This window comes from Rattus rattus, chromosome 7 (assembly GCF_011064425.1).
Source record: "Rattus rattus isolate New Zealand chromosome 7, Rrattus_CSIRO_v1, whole genome shotgun sequence".
NCBI classification, from domain to species: Eukaryota; Metazoa; Chordata; class Mammalia; order Rodentia; family Muridae; genus Rattus; species Rattus rattus.
In genome coordinates this window covers 128,580,686-128,601,074 of record NC_046160.1, presented here as the reverse complement: position 1 = coordinate 128,601,074, position 20,389 = coordinate 128,580,686, and positions in this window count along the sequence as shown.

The following is a 20,389-nucleotide window of genomic DNA, read 5'->3' as shown; positions in this document are numbered from 1 at the left end:
GTGGTTAAAGGTCAACCAGGCTGAAGGGGGGGGGGGGAGGAAGACAGAGAAGATCTTTGGAAGCACTGGAGAGTAAGATAGTCAACTCATTTTCCTCAGATTTCCCAACTGTACAAAATGGCAAACAACTAACACGTAAGAGCTTACCGCTAGGGCTAAGGAGGGTCCAGTATCCACAAAGCCAACTCCATTGGCAGAGGGTAGGGTGGACGTGGTGGGCGACCCCTTGCTTGGGCTCCTTGAGGAATCAGAGATTGCTCGCCTCAGACAGTTACTTGTTGAGGGCCACAGGGCAGATGAAGAACAAGGAGACAAGCCAGGTGGTCAGGAAGCTGGGCACCAGGCAAGTCTAGGCTACATAGTGAGTTCCAGTGTAACCTTGGATAGCTAGTAACAAAATAACAGGGCGAGATGTAGCTCAACTCGTAGATGTCTGTCCAGCCGGCACAAAACTCCAGGTTTAATCTAACACTACATAAATCAGGCACCGTGTTGACCACCTATAGTCTCAGTGCTTGGCAACAGAGACAGTGGGGTTAGAAGTTCGAGATCATCCTCAGTTACTATGGTAAATCTGAGTTCGGCTTGGGATGCATAAGACCCTTTCTAAAAACCTAGTCAGGGGCTGGAGAGATGGCTCAGTGGTTAAGAGCACTGCCTGTTCTTCCAAAGGTCCTGAGTTCAAATCCCAGAAACCACATAGTGGCTCACAACCATCTGTAATGAGACTGGATGCCCTCTTCTGGTGTGTCTGAAGACAGCCATTATATATATATATGGAGAGAGGAAGAGAGAGAGTCAGGTGTGGTGGTACACACCTTTCATCCCAACACTCAAGAGGTCCAGGCCAGCATCAGCTATACAGCAATCCTATACAACAAAAATTAAACGGGATTAGAGACTACACAGGTGACCCAGCCATTAAGAGCACCTGCCGCACTGCTAAACGCCCTGAGTTCTATTCCCAGCTCCACTTGGTAGCCAACTGTCCATCCAATTCCAGGGGATTTGGTGCCCTCTTCTGGCCTCTGCAGGCACTGTACAAACAGGGTACGTTCATGTCATGCAGAACCATACACCTAGAATAAAAGTAAATTTAAAAAGATTAAAGAAAACAAAAATATTTAAATTAATATATACATATGTACCTATTTGTATATATGCATATACATACATATATATATATATATATTTGTTCTTTTTTTTCTTTTTTCTTTTTTGTTTTTGTTTTTTGTTTTTGTGCTCAAGACAGGCTTTCTCTGTGTAGCCCTGACTGACCTGGAACTCACTCTGTAGACCAAGTTGACTTCAAACTCAGAGATCCACCTGCCTCTGCCTCCCAAGTGCTGGGATACAGGAGTGTACCAGCACCACCAGCACCACCACCACCACCTCCACATCTGACTTATTTTTCAGTTTTAAAGGACTGACGGAGGAGGAGTAGCTAGCTGTAGAGTGCCTGGTTTGAGCCTAACTCTGTGACCTAGGCCACCAGGTGAGAGTGAACCATTAACCCTTACACTACATAGAGCTGTCTCAGAAGGCTACATACAGGAATCCCCTACTTGTCTATGATGCCTAGAGCTGGAAGATCCACAAAACAGCTGGCTGGTTGGTTGCTGGTCTCTGAGGGAAGGGAAAAGATAAGATTAGTTGTTCACAGGACAAAGTGAAGAGTACCGTATAGCATGTGAAGTTCATACATTTTAGAAGGATTACCTGGGTTTTTGGTTTGGCTTTTGTTGTTGTTGTTGTTGTTGTTGTTGTTGTTTGGTGGGGTTTATGTTATGGGGGGTGGAACCTAGGCTTGTCACTTACTGGGTAAACGTTTTATCACTGAGCAGTGTCCTTACCCCCTTTTAAACCTTTATTTTAAGACAGAGTCTCACTAAGTTGCTATCGTTGGCCTTGAACTCACCACGAAGCCACATGGGCCTTGACTTGTAATCCCCCTGTCGGCTGTGATTAAAGATACGTGCTACTAGCTTGGGCCCTCGCTTACAGTGATAGACTGTGTGCTGTGTGTGTTTCACACACAGAGGATTAAGGGATACATGTTGGAATCTAGCTTTAAATCGAGGCCAGGGCCTACCCACAGGACCAGCAGCCTGTTCGCCCAGATAGAGACAAGAAGGAACAGCCTAGCACAGCTATGTACCTGATCTCTATCTTCAGCTTCTCACCTAGAGCCCTCGAAGGGGATGGACTCCCAGTTTACAATCTTGGGTCCCAAAGGAGGGTGTGACCTGCGGTGAGGAGGACCAATCAGCAGTCATGCCTTTAAGACCACACAGAGCTCCGATGGCAGTTGCTGACACTCTTCGTAGCCTGGCCACAGTAGCCTCTAGGCAGTGGACCTCACTATTGGTCACCCTCTGCCCTGAAACTAGGAAGTCCAAGGTCAAGGGCCCTGAATGTGGCCAGGACTGGCTTGCTGTATCATCCCACGGTTTAAGGCCAGATGGTTAAGAGAAGGGGAGGCAAAGAAAGGGACTGAACTCCATTTGATATTGAGCCCATTTCCAAAACAAACAAGAAGTCACTCACAACAACAGTATCAACACAGCAGGTTCCCAAGAAGTTGGCTTAGGGAGTGAGTTTCCCATCTTCAAACCATAGCAGACTGGGGAAGACCTTAGGAGGGCCCTTGGTGCTGCAAAAGAAGCAAAGACATCTATAAATCTGGGTAAAAGATGACAAGGTGACAAGGTTGTGGGTGGAGAGCATGCAGAGCCACCACAATGAGCCCCGAGTGTACCCAGGACAAAAGAGGTTGCTGTTGGCAGGGAGTGGAGCGGGAGGAAGGTATTACCAGAGGCAAAGCAGCCTGTGCAGGGAGCCAGAGGACAAATGAATGGGACTTGTCACTGGAGAAGCCTCACATTGCTGTGAGTTGAAGTTGTGAGTTGGACACCCTGGCAGAGTTTGGAACCGGGAGGAACATGAATGTTGTCACAGCCCACTGGCCAAATCAGCTCATCCCGTGTCCATACGACCACAGGTTGAAAATGGCTTTTCCAGGGTTGGGGATTTAGCTCAGTGGTAAGAGTGCTTGCCTAGCAAGCACAAGGCCCTGGGTTCGGTCCCCAGCTCCGAAAAAAAGAAAAAAAAAAAAAAAGAAAAAAGAAAATGGCTTTTCCTTTCTCAGTGTTTGTATGCATATGTGTGTGGTATGTATGCTCATGTGTAGGGGGTGCTTATGTGGAGAACAGAGTGGACATGCGACATCATTGCTTCTACCTTATATTTTTGGGACAGAGTCTCAAAAAAAAAAAAAAATAGAGCTTACCATTTGGCTAGACTGGCTGACCAACAAGCCCCAGGAGTTGGTCTGTCCCCATGGCTACAATGCCGGAGTTACAAGAGCAGTGGTGGCACACAGCTTTGATCCCAGCACTTGCAGTGGCAAGGAGATCTCTGAGTCTGGGGTCAGCCTGGTCTACAAGCAAAGCAGAGTTCCAGGACAGCCAAAGCTACACAAAGAAATCCTGTCTTGAAAAAGAAAAATTCAAAACAAGACCCGACGCTAGAGTTACAGAGACCTGCTGCCCTGCCCCAGTTTCAATGTGGGCGTTAGGATTCGAACTCAGAGCCTCAAGGTTGTAAGTCAGGCTCTTTACCCACTGAGCCACTTGGAAATGGGCTCAATATCAATACCCACCCAATTCTTCCCATTTTTTTTATTCACTTGCTTCGTTCTCTTTCAATCTTTTCTTTTCTTTTTTCTTTTAATATTTATTTATTATGTATACATCATACAGCTTTCTGCCTGCATGTATGCCTGCAGGCCAGAAGAGGGCTTCGGATCCCATTACAGATGGTTGTGAGCCACCATGTGGTTGCTGGGAATTGAACTCAGGACCTCTGGAAGAGCAGACAGTGCTCTTAACCCCTGAGCCATCTCTCCAGCCGTCTTTGTTCTCTTTCATTATTATTTTTATTATTTTATTTAATCATGCACGTTGGTGTTTTGTCTGCATGTATGTCTGTGTTACAGTCTGGAGCTGCCGTGTAGGTGCTGGGAATTGAACTCAGGTCCTCTAGATGAGCAGCCAGTGCTCTTAACCCCTGAGCCACCTCTCCATCCCTATCTGCTTCTTTTTTTTTTCTTAAGATTTGTTTATTTTATGTATGTGAGTACTCTGTCACTGTCTTCAGACACACCATAAGAGGGCATCGGATCCCATTACAGATGGTTGTGATCCACCATGTGGTTGCTGGGATTTGAACTCACGACTTCTTGAAGAGCAGTCAGTGCTCTTAACCACTTAGCCATCTCTCCAGCCCTGAGCCATCTCTCTAGCCCAACTACTATTAATACAACTACTTCTTCTCCTTCTTCTTCTCCTCCTCCTCCTCCTCTTCCTTCTTCTCCTTCTCCTTCTTCTTCCTCTTTTTTAATATACAAAGTCTTGCTATATAGCTCAGACTAGCTTTGAACTCCAGGCAATTCTCCTGCCTCATCCTCCTGAGTTCTGGAATCGTAGGTATGAACTACTTTCATACATTGCCTAAATGGTTGAAAACATCATATTTTGTGACACAGGAAGCTGGGTGTGGTGGTACAAAATTATATAATTCAAATTTCAGTGTCTATAAATACAACTTTATTGGTGCACAGCCATCCCTGCTCATTTACATATTACGCACAGCTGCTTTTGCTCTACAACGGACGAGGCAAGGAGCTAGTCCATCTGGCTCCAGAAGCCCGAAATATTTATTTTCTGGTCCTTTCCAAAAGGTTTGTCTACCTTTCCTCTAGGAGTAGGCACAAGCAGGCAGCAGGTCCCCCAAAGGATCCTGGGAAATGCCTAGGATGGAGAAATGGTTCTCTTCACCAAGCTTGGGTGGCTCTACCTGCCGTAGCCCATTTTCTCTAGAGAAGGAGACGAACGAGGGCTCAGGAAAGGCACTGACAAGTCCTGTGCACAAGAACTGTGTTCAACCTGTGAGAGTCATTACAGAGGTTCACAGACATTCAGAGCCTCTCTGAGACTTGGGAGGAAATTGCATGGTATCTTCCTTTTTTTTTTTTTTTTTTTTTTTTTTTTTTTTGGTTCTTTTTTTTTTCAGAGCTGGGGACCGAACCCAGGACCTTGCGCTTACTAGGCAAGCGCTCTACCACTGAGCTAAATCCCAATTGCATGGTATCTTGAAAGTAGATGTGGCTGCTTGACTATTTTGCTGTTAGATATGAGTGGGCGTGCCCGTGTTACCTTAGAGTGAGAGCTTCGAGACCCAGAAAGTGCCAGGCATCATCTCGGAGTGAGAGCTTCCAGGAGTGGGTAATCAATCCATTGCCCTTCCCCCGCCCCTGAAGAAGAAGTTCTCTCTGCCTGAGACTCCAAGGGTCATAAGCTGGGGGCAGGGTGGTAGCTCAAGGGAACACAGAAAAAAGAGAGGAAGGAGTGGAATGGGTGGAAGAAATATAGGAAGGAAGGAGGGAAGGAAGGAAGGAAGGAAGGAGGGAAGGAAGGAAAACGGAATTGGGGTAGAGGGTGTGGGGTGGACTTGATTAAAGGTATCATATGTAATTATGTATGAGTGAAATTCTCAAACAATAGTAACAACCACAGAGAACTAAATGCTGCCTGAGTGTGATGGACAGGAAGCAAGAGGAGCTGACCCTTGCTGGGCTGCTCGGAAACCTGCCGGGGATGCTGTAGGGCAAACCTGGGCTTTCTCCTCAGCTTTGCTGAGAAAATAAAAAATAAAAATCTCTGTCACCCATCATCGTAAAAAACTAAAAGTTAACAGCGTGGAAAGTAATGGTATCTTAAAAAGGTAAGGGGGGAGGGGGAGAAAGGAAAGGAGGAGGAAACTTAGGAACTGCAGATATTTTCTCTGAAGAAGAGACTGAAACAATGTCCGCCACCACCAGTCATCAGGGAGGCCCAGATAAGCCATGGAGAGAGACTCCTCCACCAGCACGGGACATGGCTGACAGATAAAGTGGTCGTCGTCCACACAAGCATAAGGACCTGAGTTCAGATTCCCCAGAACCCAGATACAGCTGGACAGGCAACACCTAGTTACACACTGAGATGGGAGGCAGAGACAGGAGAAGCCCCGGAAGCCCGCAGGTCAGCTAGCCTGGGGTTCACAGCAGCACACAGGGAGCAGGACGCTGGGGGAGTCCTCTGGGGTGAGGACTACCCCAGAGGTTGTTCACTGACCTCTGCTTGTGCATATCACACACATGCCCACACTCCTCACCCTGTTTCTCCCTCTCCGTCTCCCTCTCCTTCTCCGCCTCCCCCTCCCCCTTCCCTCCCTCTCTTTCCCCCCCCTCCCTCTCTTTCCCTCTCCCCTCCGTCTCCCCCCTCCCCCTCTCTTCCCCCCTCCCTCCCCTCCCCTCCCTCCCTCCCCCTCCCTCCCCCCTCCCCCCCCCCCCTTACCCTCCCTCCTCTGTGTGTGTGTGTGTGTGTGTGTGTGTGTGTGTGTGTGTGTGTGTGATCTGTTTTGTATATGGGTATCTGCAGAAGCCAGAACCTTATGTTAAATCCTCTAAAGCTGGAATGGTTACAAACCACTCACCCCCTGCCCCCGTCCCCCAGACATAGGTGCCAGGAGCTGAACTCAGGTCCTCTGGACAGAGTGTTCTTTTTTAACTGCCTGTCCTCTCCAAAACTTAACAAAGTTTGTTTGTTTGTTTGTTTTTCAAGACTAGAGTTTCTCTGCGTAATTCTGGCTGTCCTGGAGTTAGCTCTGTAGACCAGGCTAGCCTTGAACTCACAGAGATCACCTGCCTCTGCCGCTTGAGTGCTGGGATTAAAGGTGTAAGCCCAGCTACTGAGCAAAGATTTAAATGAAAAAAGGAAAGAGGGGTGGAAAGATGGCTCAGCGGTTCAGAGTATTGGCTGCTCTTGCAGGAAACCTGAGCTCAGATCCGGATACCCATGTGGTGGCTCACCACCATCTCCATCTATAACTGCAGTTCTGGGAGGTCCAATGCCCTTTTCCAACTGCCATGGGCACCAGACATACATACATGTGTGGGTGCACACACAAACACGCAGGAAAAGACATCCATAAAATAACTAGCACGTCTGAAAAGAGAAAAAGAATACTGTCTCACACTTGGGGGGGGCAGGCTGGAATCAAAGATGGGGGGGAGCTTGACCTTAACAAGAACAAGATCCAGGGTCATCCTCGTCACCCACACAAACAAAACCCAAAAGAAAAACAGTGTCAGCTTTCCAACTTGGGCCCAGCAGAATGGCTCCCACAAAGAAGGGTGGCACAAGAAGGGCCGTTCGTTCTGCCAAAACAAAAAACACAAAAGAAATTCACAAGTTTGCCATGAAGGAAATGGGGGATCCAGATGTGTGCATTGACGCCCGGCTCAATAAAGCCGTCTGAGCCAAGGGAAGAAGGAATAGGAATGTTCTGTACCGCATCTGAGTACGTTTGTCCGGAAAGCATAATGAGGATGAGGATCCACCAGACAAGTTCTACACAACTTACGTTCCTGTTGTTACCACATTCGAAAATCTACAGACGGTCAACATGGATGAGAACTGACCTGCTAAATGTCAAATGAAAGTTACAGAACTGCTGAGGGGGGGGGGGAAGAGAGAGAGAGACAACAGAGAGGGTCTCATGTAGCGCAGGCTAGTCACACAGTTGCACCTTTCAATCAACAAATTGAAATGGAAACAAAGTCTTTCTCTCCTTCCCACAGCTGGAAAGTCCTGGGTGTCAGGATACCAAGTCTATCTGGGTTTTAGATTCTAACCACTCAGAGTCGCACCACTGGCTTCTTGGTTCTGGAGTTGAGGCTGTTAGCGCCATGTTCCTAGCTTGTCCAGTATAATACCTAAGCAGGGGGAATGACTTCTCCAGACCACACTCCTAGTGAGCACAAAAGTACTGGCCCCATCTGTGTGCTGTGGATTAGGGACATTGGCCCTGTTGAGTTTAATCAGGGCTCCTCCTTAGCTGTATGTAGGTCCGGAGCCTCTGTGTGAAGGAAGCATCTGTCTCCCTGACACCTGCCTCACCCAGGACAGCTGTGGCTCCCTAGACAAACTCCCTGGCAGCTGTGCAGGGAGCAGCTGAGTCTCCAAATAGAACAACCCAATGAGGGCTTCCCAGTCTCCCTACTCCCAACTTTAAGGACCTGGTCTGGGGCTGAGGGAATTACAACTTCCTATGGACCCTTTCTGGAGGCAGCACACAGGGCCCAGACCCCAGTAAAGCCCCACCTCCCCATCCATCTATCCATCCACTAAGTACCTACTCATAGTATGGGGCCAGTAAAGCATCAGCCTGAAGACCCCGGCTACTCTCACCTAGGCGAAGACTGAACTCGGTACTTGGCTGCAAATCTCCAGCCTAGCTGAGCTACAAATCTCCTGTCACTTCCTGTCACCCCTGTAAAGCATCTGCACAAAGCATCCCAGAAAGCCCCTTAGCCTGGTACCCAAAGGTCTGCTTTGGCTAGTGTGCAGAGGGCAAGACTCTTCACCTTAGACACGGGCATCCGCTACTTTTCTCGGTTCTGCAACATTGTATATTCTTATGGAAAGAACTGTTTCTTTTGGCTTACAGGGTGTGATGGTTTGTATATGCTCTGCCCAGGGAATGGCACTTTTAGAAGGTGTGGTCCTGTTGGAGTATGTGTCACTGTGGGCGTGGGTTTTGTCCTGCCTTCCTGGAAGTGAGTATTCTGCTAGCTGCTTTAGATAAAGATGTAGAACTCTCAGCTTCTCCTGCACCATGCCTGCCTGGACACTGTCATGCTCCCACCTTGATGATACTAAACTGAACCTCTGAACCTGTAAGCCAGTCCCAATTAAATGTTGTCCTTTATTTATTTTTTTTCTTTTTTCTTTTTTTCGGAGCTGGGGACCAAACCCAGGGCCTTGCGCTTGCTAGGCAAGCGCTCTACCACTGAGCTAATGTTGTCCTTTATAAGACTTGCCATGGTCATGGTGTCTGTTCACAGCAGTAAAACCCTAACTAAGAAAGAAGTTGGTACCAGGAGTCGGGTATTGCTGTGATGGCCCTGACCATACTTTTGTTTGGAGGAATGTGAATTTTGGGACTTTGGATTTTAGAAAGCAGTGGGATGCTTTAAGTGGGGCTTAAAGGGCTATCCTAGTAGGAATATGGAAGACTTTGTTGCTGAATATGCTTTGAACTGTGAAGACCTGGCCCAAGATTGTGGAGAAGAATTTCAGAATGTGGCCTAGAGACTGTTTTGTGGTATTTTGGTGAAGAATGTGGCTGCTTTTTGCCCTTGTCTGATGAGTCTGCCTGAGTCTAAGGTAAAGAGATTTATATTAATTATATATTTATATTAATTATATTAATTGCATTGACAAAGGAAGTCTCAAAAAAGCCCAGCAGAGACTGTGTTCTCTGGCTAAGTCTCATGTAGAGGGTTTTGAACAAGTGTAGCAAGCTGAAAAAGAAAAATATGAAATACCTGGTTGGAGTATTAAAGGGGCACCAGGAAGTGAGGTACAGCTGAATCTTGTGTTCAGGGATATTAAATTGAATTACAGGAGTAGTGGTTTTGGGGCAAGATCCCACACAGCTAATACCAGGAGATAAGGCCAAGCTTAGGTGGTGAAGGAGTTGGAAAACAGAAAGCTAGTTATAATGTAATAGAACAAGGGGCCATGTTCCAGGTCCTGCAAGCAACAGAACTTGGCAGCTTGGCCTATGGGGCTCTGGCTTTGGAGTCAAGAACAGAAGGAACTACTGGGACAATTGATGCTGGTCAGCTGGAGCTAAGAAATTAGTGGTGATTTAGAAGAAACCAGTGCCACTGAGGTGAAATCTTCTGGGAAGGGTTTTCTGAGAGCACAAAGAGTTCAGCAACACCCACCCCCCCACCCCCGTTCCAGAAGAGGCCTAGCAAGGAAAGACATGATCAAAGCGAGACCAGACCCCAGCGAGGGAGAGATCAAACCCGAAAACGCCATGTCTGACACCTGGGGCTCTCACGATGCTAGTTCTGTGGGAGAGCACAGCCAGAGGCAGACACATCTGGGAGAGTCCAGAGCAGACATGACCAGACAGTTGGGTCATGTGGGGAGGGGGAAAGGGAGAGGCAAGCCAGGGAACCAGGTGCAGCAGCCAGGAGGCCAAAGGTACAAAAGGCAGGGTAACCAAAATGTCTGGATTGTATAGGGAAGAGCCTCTAGGGGAAAGGCAGGCGGCCCTGGGCTGGAGAGTTCAGGGTAGAGGGCCGGATGTGCCAGCCATACCCTGTAACAACAGGTAGGGTCTGAAGAATGCTGGGAGAACCTGGCGGCCACGGCTGTTTTTCTCAGGTTTGAGACTTAACAGTATGACCAGGGCTCCAACAGCCTTGAGTGCCCCCACCTCTTCATCTCTGCTGTCTGCAGCACAAGAAGCCTTTTTTGTAGGCTTGCCCCACTGTGCCTGCAGCCTTCCTTAGTGGACGTCCCGTGGTCGTGACATCTCTAACCTGCTGGAGTCCTATGGCAACACAGTCCTCGCCATTACAGCCTCGTGCGCTAACCTCTTGGTGCTTCCTTTCAGAGAATCTAAACCTTGCCACATGTTGTCCGGCTTTCAGGGCTTTCTAAACCTTGGTGCAAGCCTCCATGGCCCCTGCATGCCTGCAGAACTAGCACCATGCTACCAAATCCTGCTGTCAACTCAAAATGTGTCTGATTCCCTCGGACCAAAACCGTCATGGCTTCTCTGTGCCTTGCAGGGTAAATCTGGGAAGACACAGCTCTTCTTTGTGAACAATTACAGCCAAATACACTCATTTCTGAGTGCTGCTTGGGTTTGAACCTAAGGTTTTGTGCATACTAAAGAAGCACTCTGGGGTTGGGGATTTAGTTCAGTGGTAGAGCGCTTGCCTAGCAAGCGCAAGGTCCTGGCTGGGTTCGGTCCCCAGCTCCGAAAAAAAAAAAGAGAAGCACTCTACCAACTAAGTAAAAAAAAAAAGGGAAAAGGGGTAAAAAAAATTGTTTTAATTAATTAATTTTTATTTATTTATTTATTTATTTTATTTATTTTTTTTTTTTTTTTTTTTTGGAGCTGGGGACCCAACCCAGGGCCTTGCGCTTACTAGGCAAAGCTCTACCACTGAGCTAAATCCCCAACCCCAATATTTATTTTTTTAATTATGTGTGTATGTGTGTGTGTGTGTGTGTGTGTGTGTGTGTGTGTGTGTGTTCACTGACATGAAGGTGTTCATAGAGGTCAGAGAAGTTAGCTCTGGACCTGACGTCATGGGCAGCTGTAGCCACCTGACAGGGGTGCTGGGAATTGAACTCCTGTCCTCTGACAGAGTAGTTCATTTTCTTAATCCCTCTCTACAGCCCTTTCATTTGTTTTTCAGATGGGGTTTCACTCTCTACCTAACCCAAGCTGGCTTTGAACTCTGAGCATCCCAGGATGGCCTTAAATTCACGGAATTCCTGATTTGGTCTCCAGGAATCACAGGTCTGGGTCACCACACTGAGGTCTAACTAATAAAAAATAAAAAATAGGGGGCTGGAGAGATGGCTCAGCAGTTAAGAGCACTGACTGCTCTTTCAGAGGTCCTGAGTTCAATTCCCAGCAACCACATGGTGGCTCACAACCATCTGTAATGAGATGCTCTCTTCTGAAGTGTCTGAAGAGAACTACAGTGTACTAACATATAAATAAAATAAATAAATCTTTTAAAAAATAAAAGAATTAAAAAATAAACAACAAACAAACAACCCCATAGTAAAAACAGGTGAAATTGACCATCTCAACTCCTGCGGTTGGGCACTGAGTGCGCTCACACTATTTCAAATCTTCCTGTGGCCCCTCTTTGATGGCCACAGACCTTTCAGAGTGAGGCACAGCCTGTGTGCCAGGTTAGCCCTTCTCCAGAACTGCCAGGCTAGCCCTTCCTCCAGAACTGCCAGGCCTTGCTTTCCTTCTCTGCCAGGACCTCTGCCACGACCCCTAGGGTCATGTGACTGTCTGTGACTTAGTGACTACTCACTGTTGCATGACCTTTTCCTAGGGAGACAACCAGTGCATACTCACCCCAGACAGGGCACCAATAACATACCGGAAGTTCAACTTGTGGACTACTGAGTTCATCTGGGTTTACTTACAGCGGACGTGTGAGGGGTCAGTCACTTACAGAGTGTGGAATGGCCACAGAGCAGCAGTAGCATCGAAAAGTCCCACCCCAGCATGGACAACACCTCCCCCATAGCTACACAGACGATGCTGACCTCCAGTGACCCTTCCACCCTCTGTTTACCCTGCCTCCCAAGTCACCAGAGTGCGCACACGTGTGTGCATGTGAGTACGTGTGACGGTGCAGATGTAGGTCAGAGGGCGGCTTGTGTGAGTTGCTTCTCTTCTTCCGTCAGGCACCCTCAGAAACACCGGACACATTAAATAAATAAGTCTTTTTAAATAAACAAAGCCAAGCCAGGTCAAGCTTTCAGAATCTCCCTAGGAGAAGTCTGTGGTAGCCTCTCCAGGGTGGAGCATCCTAGCCTGGGCCGTGGTTCCTTCCCTTGGGAGGATCCCAGCCCAGCGGCCCCAGGGGCTCTGCGACTCACACGCGAGCAGCTATGCGTTCCAGTGTTCCAGGTAGAAACGCTGCTTCCCACTGTCCAAAGCAGCAGCAATTTGCGTTCCCTGGGGCACCCGCGCCTCCCTGGATCCGTTTTGGGGAGCAGAAGCCCCTCTCCACCTCTAGGGAAGAAATGACTGGTTGCCCTTCGGGATCCTAGGGGGTCTCCCTTCCCTGTCCGCTCTTCAGGGCCTTCCCCCTTCCTATCTCTTTCTGTATTCACCAATGTGTATTTTTATCCAAGTAATGCCAGAGTTTCCAAAACACACATGTGACACACGCAGAATTTTAAAAGGCAGATAGATCCAGAACGGAAAGCAATGTCCTCCTGTCTCCGTCCCCACCTCCCACCCATCCCCCCATTCCCCCACTCCGGATCCTCTGTTTGCTCCGCTGAGGATTCCACATTCCAGGCTCTGGGCTGCGTCTTTATTTCAAATTCAGGTTAGGAATCTTCTAGAAGACGAGTGCAGCTTTCTCACACCTCTTGCTGCATATTTATAGATCCGCTTGCTCCAAGTTTCCTTTCGGTATCAATATGTAATGATCTTCAGTTAAGCTGGTACTCCCCTCTAGCCACGAGGGTTACACGAACGTGTTTGTTGGGGAACAACATGCTACGCTCACAGTTTCTTCCTGGCACAATTTCTTTCCATGAAGACCCTTTTCTTTCGTTACTTTGAAAGATTTACTTTTACTTATGCATGTATTTCATGTGCATGCCCCATGTGTAAGGGCATCAGATATTAACTTTTTATTTTCTAAATTATGGCATAAATCTTTAATTCATTTATTCCGGGTAGGTGTCATGGCACGTGCCTTTAATCTCAGCACTAGAGGCAGTTGAATTCTGTGAGTTCAAGATCAGCCTGGTCTACAAAGCGACAGGCAAAATACAGAGACTCTGATATTTAAAAAATTGTGGGAGGGTTGGGAGGGAATAGGGAGGGTTGGGAGGGAACACCCATAAGGAAGGGGAGGGGGAGGGGATGTTTGCCCGGAAACCGGAAAGGGAATAACACTCGAAATGTATATAAGAAATACTCAAGTTAATAATAATAAAAAAAAAAATAAAAAAAAATTGTGTGTGTGTGTGTGTGTGTGTGCGTGTGTGTGTGTTTGATCCAAGCAACACCAGTTCTAGAACACACACATGACACCCACATGGCCTAGAATGAAAGCTATACCCCCCACCCCCCACCCCGGACACAGCTCTCCGGAGACCCCCAACAACAGAATTGTTCTTGTTCACTTTAAATATTTTATTTTAAAAGATTTTTTTTTAATATTTTTTTTCTTTTTTTCAGAGCTGGGGACCGAACCCAGGGCCTTGCACTTGCTAGGCAAGTGCTCTACCACTGAGCTAAATCCCCAACCCCGATTTTTTTAATATTTTATGTCACCTGTATGAGCACTATCTACCTGTCTGTGTCCCACTCGTATGCCTAGTGCTATAGGTGCTGGCATTTAAACCCCGGTCCTCTGGGAAAGCAGCCAGTGCTCTCAATCACAGAGCCTCTCCAGCCCTCTGTTAGCTTCTTGAATCATCACCATCACCACCATCATCATCATCACCATCACCACCACCACCACCATCACCATCCATCACCGTCATTATCACCACCACCATCACCACCACCACCACCACCACCACCACCACCACCACCACCACCACCACCACCACCACCACCACCATCATCATCATCATCATCATCATCATGGCTGGAACGATGCTTCAGTGTTTGGGAGAATTTCCAGTCCTCTCAGAGGACCCAAGTCTGGCTCCCAGCACTCACGTTGGGCATCTCGCACTTACCAGTAAGTCAAGGGGATCCAGCAATCTCTCCCGGACTCCCTGGTACCTGCACTCATGCACGTACACATACCCCGAGAATAGCTGTCTCCCACTGCAGGGCACCAACGGGCTACTCACTCCACAAGAGAGGCACCTCAGTAGTACCAGTCTGGTGCCAGGATGCTGGAAAAGTCTTAGGGAATCCCGGTTCTATTTCAGCAAAGAACACAGCGGTGGCAGCGGCAGGGAAGGCCAAGGGAAAGCAGGCGAGATGGTCTTCCTTCTGAAACTTCCTTTTTATCTGGTCTGCTACCAGAAGGTGCCATCCACAACCAGGCGGGTCTTCCCACGCCAATCAAAGCAATCGGGACAGCTCTTCCGGCGAGGGTCCCTGCACAGCTGATTCTAATTTGTGGCAAACTGACATTAAAAGCAAGCATAATAGCCAAACACAGACACACAGACGTATACACATAATTTTAAATAATTCTTTTTGTTCGTTTTGGTTTTTTGAGACAGGGTTTCTCTGGGTAGCCTTGGCTGTCCTGTAACTCACTCTGTAGACCAGGCTGGACTTGAACTCACAGAGATCCACCTGCCTCTGCCTCCCAAGCTGGGATTAAAAGCGTGTGTGCGGGTTGGGGATTTAGCTCAGTGGTAGAGCGCTTGCCTAGCAAACGCAAGGCCCTGGGTTCGGTCCCCAGCTCCGAAAAAAAAAAAAAAAAAAAAAAAAAAGCGTGGCCACCGCCACCACTCCCAGCTAAAATAATTCTTTGTTTTAGAAGGATAATTGCCTTTGGTTCTGGTTGCTTTGTGCGGAGAACGGCTTCAAAATGGCTCCCAAGAAGCCCTGCCCCCTGGCGTTCACACATCTGCAGGAACTACTCCTAGAATGTGGGAAAGAAGGGAGTGTGACTCGTCAAGACAGAGCCTGTCAAAGAGGGTGGAACACTCGTGATTATGCGACATCTTGCACGGTCCTATCCCTTACTAACTTACGAGGAAACTTCCCCATAGTAGTGCGCAGACCAGGTCGCAAGGAGCCATGGGTGGTTATAGGAGTTCCAGGAAACCTCTAATCTAGAGCCAACAAGACATGGTAGTGCTCCAACCCTACAGCACCAAGTGACTAAATTCCGTTCACGACTTAAGAAAGCTCAGACGAGGGTTCTTCTGCAGCCAAACCTCGAATTCGACTGAAGTGGCAGCAGCTTGTGAAGCAGAGGCTGCAGATCAGTCATGCCCGGACTCCTGATGTACCGAGCCGATAACTATGTGGAAATCGGTATGTGGCAAGAGATGACTAATAACGTATCTTTTTTTGTACCTGCCTCTGTTCCTCTCAGTGCTTCACCACTACCTCGGGACTACTAGCATTCCCTGCACACCACAGAACGTGCTCTCTGTCCTCACTACCTCACAGAAGTCCCACCTCCTGCCCTCACCCACATTGTTCTCTGGGCCAACAGCAGTTACTGGTGATGTGGGTTTTCCACTTTGTCTCGCTTGGAGATCTTTGACTTTCTTTTTCTTGGCTTCCTCCTTCTTTGAAGAGTGTTCTTTAGTCATTCCAAACGAGAAGGTGCATAACAAATGGCTTTGCTTAACTTTGCATTTCTGAGAAGTGTTTATACCAACTTTTTTTTTTTTTTTTTTTGCTTGATGGTAGTTTGGCTGGGTATAGAAACTCAACTTGAGAAATCCTTTCTCAGGGGTAGGGATAGTGGCACACACCCTTGATACCAGCAGTTGGATCAGGGAGATCTCTGAGTCTGAGGCCAGTCTGGTTTACAGAATGAGTTCCAGGATAGCTAGGGCTGCACAGAGAAGCCCTGTCTCAAAAAGAAACAAACAAACAAACAAAAACCAATCCTTTCTCCTTAGCATTTTGAATGCACTTCTCCATTCTCTTCTACCTTCTTCCGACACCCAATGCTGTAATTTTTTGTTTGTTTGTTTGTTTGTTTGTTTTGAGACAGAGTATCCCAGGCCAACCTTGAATAACCTAACTCTTAGCTCTCTCTGCCTTGTTATGGAATTAATAGGTCTTCCCAGGAAGAAATCACCACACTCACTAGAGATTAATAAAGGAGATTTTTAATATGGTTCACGTCCCACCGTAACTAATGCTCAAGAGGAGCAGCCATGAAGATTCCACTAACTTAGATACATTCCACAGATCCTGTCATCCCGAAACCCCTTCCTAATGCATTAGAATAAAAGTTCCTCTTGCAATTGCATCAATTGCTGCCTCCGTGAGTCTCACTCAAGGGGTCCCAGATAGGGGTGGATTTGGACCTCACACCACTATTGCCTGGCTCCTTGCTACCATTAATGAAGCTAGGCCCTTTCGGTTTTTACCTCTATAAAGGTATTTGGGGACTTAAACATAGCTCTAGTGCTCCCAAGAGTTCAGTCCTATGCCGTGGTTTAGGACTTCCTGAGACTCGTGCAAGGCACAGTGAGCCAGTTCCCTGGAGGCTTGTCCTTCAGTCTCTTTCAGCCATGACCCCTGCTAGGCAGAGTCAATTTCTAGCCCCTCTCCCTCAGTTATGCTAACTGTTGTCACTTCCCATGTTCTGTTTTATTATTTTTAACATTTAAATTCCCTTTATTTATTTAGTTTAGTTTAGTTTAGTTTTGTTTTGAGACAGACTCTCATTCTATATGTCAGGCTGGCTAGGAACTCACTTTGTAGCCCAGGCTATCCTCAAGCCTGTGCGTCTGCCTGCCTCAGCTCTCTGCATGCTAGGGTCACAGTCCTGAGTCACTGTGCCAGGTTTGTGCATAACTCATGTGTGTCTATGGACACAGGTGTATGTGGCTTTTTGTTTGCAGATGTCTATGTGTGTTCATGTGTGTGGTCACGTGTATGCAGGTGCACATGTGTGTGGATGTCCGTGCATCTTGCTATCTGAAGAAAAAAGAAATCTTTTGGGGTTGGTGATTTAGCTCAGTGGTAGAGTGCTTGCCTAGGGAAGCGCAAGGCCCTGAGTTCGGTCCCCAGCTCCGAAAAAAAGAACCAAAAAAAAAAAAAAGAAGAAGAAATCTTTCATTGGGACCTTGGGTTTCCTTCATTAGGCTAGGCTGGCTGGCCAATAGACCCAAGGGTCTTCTTGTCTCCACACTGGGATTATAAGTGTCCTCTTCCTTTTTTTTTTTTTTTTTTTTTTTTTTTTTTTTTTTTTGGGGCTGGGGACCGAACCCAGGACCTTGCGCTTCCTAGGCAAGCGCTCTACCACTGAGCCAAATCCCCAACCCCTCCTCTTCCTTTTTTTTAAAGATTTATTTATTTATTTTATGTATGTGAGTACACTGTAGCTGTCCTCAGACACACAAGAAGAGGGCATCGGATCCCATTACAGATGGTTGTGAGCCACCATGTGGTGGCTGGGAATTGAACTCAGGACCTCAGGAAGAGCAGTCAGTGCTCTTAACCACTGAGCCAACTCTCCAGCCCCCTTTTTTTCTTTCTTTTCCTTCCTTCCTTCTTTCTTTCTTTCTTCCTTCCTTCCTTCCTTCCTTTCTCTCTCTCTCTCTCTCTCTCTCTCTCTCTCTCTCTCTCTCTCTCTCTCTTTCTTTCTTTCAGTATCTTTTGAGATAAGATTTCACTATGTGGCCTTGGCTGGCCTGGAACTCGCTGTGTAGACCAGGTTGGTTGAACTTGCAAAGATCTATCTGCTTGCTTCTGCCTCCCAGAGTGCCGGTATCAAGGCACGCACCACCACGCTTGGCTCACACACGGCTTTTTACGCGGGTGCTGTAGTTTACGTCCCTCAGTCTTACATAGCAGACTTTTGAGCAAAGGAGCCATTTCTACAGTCTCTGTTGTTTTCTGAGACAAAGTCTGTTTATTTAACAATGGCTGTCCATGTAACCCAGAATGACCTCATACTTGCGGTAGCCCTCCTGCCTCAGCCTCCTGGATGCTGGGCGGTCAGCAGGTTTGCTTTCCTAATAGTGCAGGGCCCTGGCTCTGGCTGCCCGGAGGCTACAGGCCATGGGCTCTTCTGAATGGCTTCCTCCTTCTGAGATCCAGCTCGGAAGCCGGCTTTCTGTCCTTCTTAGGCAGCCTAGGCGTGACGTAACGAAACCACCAGAGATCTCCTATCACGGGGGCCATGTTCTATGGCTCAGAAGTGACATTCAGGCCCTGTCTGGACTCCAGGAGATATTAGTCCAAGCTATAGAATCCAGAAGGCATAGGGAACCCTAGGGTTCTTGCCACAGGGCCCTGCAGCCTCTACCTTCTGTCAGCAGGCTGTCACATTGTCCCAGCCCTGCCTCCCTCAGCTCCCAGAGCCCTACTCCAGCCCTACCTGGTCTACTGGGTCCCCAGAGATATGCTTTTCTGTTGAAGCCTGTTTCCTATCTCCTACAATGACTCCCACGTCAGAGTTGTCTCCTCTTTAACTTTTTTGTCCCGTGAACTTCCAGAGGAAACAGAGATTTGAATAAGGCCTTTTTCTCCGTGTTTAGCCAAACTCCTCCCCTGTCCATGCCTAAGCCTATCCAATCAGATAGGTCTTAGTTTTGGTGTGATTTCTCCAGCCCCACCTCTGTTCGGGGTCCAATCCCCAAACACACATACCCTAACCTCAGAGCTCCATGAGCAGGCCTCTGCTGCTCTCTGAGCACAGCCATGGGTGTGGGATGAGGCACCTTGGCAAACCTTGAGCAGAGAGACAGACTCACAGGTAGAGCATGCCCAGGCCCTCTCCTGCCTCTGTGCCTTCCCCTCTCTGAACCCCTCCCTCTACCCTGCCTCTTGGCACCTCTCCCTTCTACCTCTACCCTTTCTGCCTCAGGCACCTTCCTGGAAACTTCCCTAAATGGTGCAGGCAGAACTTGGCCCTCTGTCTTGGCTGACCAAACATTTAACTGGATTCTACAGACATCTGCAAACCGGGGCCTAGTGCCCGTCTAGCCCTCTGTCTCCACACAACTACAAAGAGTGAGGAGGCATGGGTGTCATGCTGAACAGTGAATCGAGCCTTTTCTTCTCAAGCAGAGCCTGACGAGACACAGAGGCCAGGGGGATACACTAAATACAGTCTGGCAACACCCGGCCAGGCTGCTTGGAGCTGCTGGGCTCACATCCAAAGGCTGTCTATGTTCCACAATCCCAGGGATCAGCGTCTGCTCCCCTCGCCCACTCCCACCCCCGGGGGAGCAGGGGAGTCCTTGTCTCAGCTTTCTCTGCCCTGAGCTCCCACTCCTTCACCATCCCATTAAAATTCACCCTCCAGATCTCTGGACTTCCTGCCTGCTGCTCTCTCCGTCCCACCCTCATCATTCTGGTTCTGTGACACAGTTCACTCCCCTAATTGACAGGGTGTAGTCCCAGGCCGTAGCCTTCCCTACTCCAACCCCACACCTGCCAACAGAGCAAGCACACCAAGGGGACTGTGTCCTGTGTCACTGGAGACATGCCAAAGGCCATTTCAGACCACACCTGTTAAGAATGGACACAGAAAACAGGGGCCTCGAGGCCGACTGTGCTACTCGCTTTAGATACAGGACATAAGCCAAATCCAGGAGCGGAACAGGCTGGAGCCCAAGACTGAAGGGTCCAAGGGCAGGCAGCTTTGCCCTGCTGAAGCTTGGTGTCTTTTATCTGTCACCAGGGTCCTCACTGTTCCGTCCCCTGACTCTTGGAGGAGCGCCTGGCTGAGGTGGCCTCAGTGGGGATGAGTCTGTAGTGCTTCCTGTAGGGCCTAGAGACAGGCTATAAACTAATGAGGTTTTGCTAATTACTGGGCCCAGTACTGAGAGACCTGGGGGACTGCGGTTTGCCACCTGCAGGGTGAGCAGTGATGTTCCTGGAAAAACAAGATGTCTTTCAGGGAAGAAGTGAACCGTGGACGTGGGCAAGGGACCCCTTAGGGCGAACCTAGAAGAGTGGGAACGCGTCTCAGGCCTGAGTAGATCCAGCTTCGGAGAGCTCCCAGCCCCCTAGAGACAGCGGTAGGGGAACAGGGTGATTCCCAGGCCTTGTCTCAGGCCCCATGGAGAAGGTCTAATCTAGGCAGTGC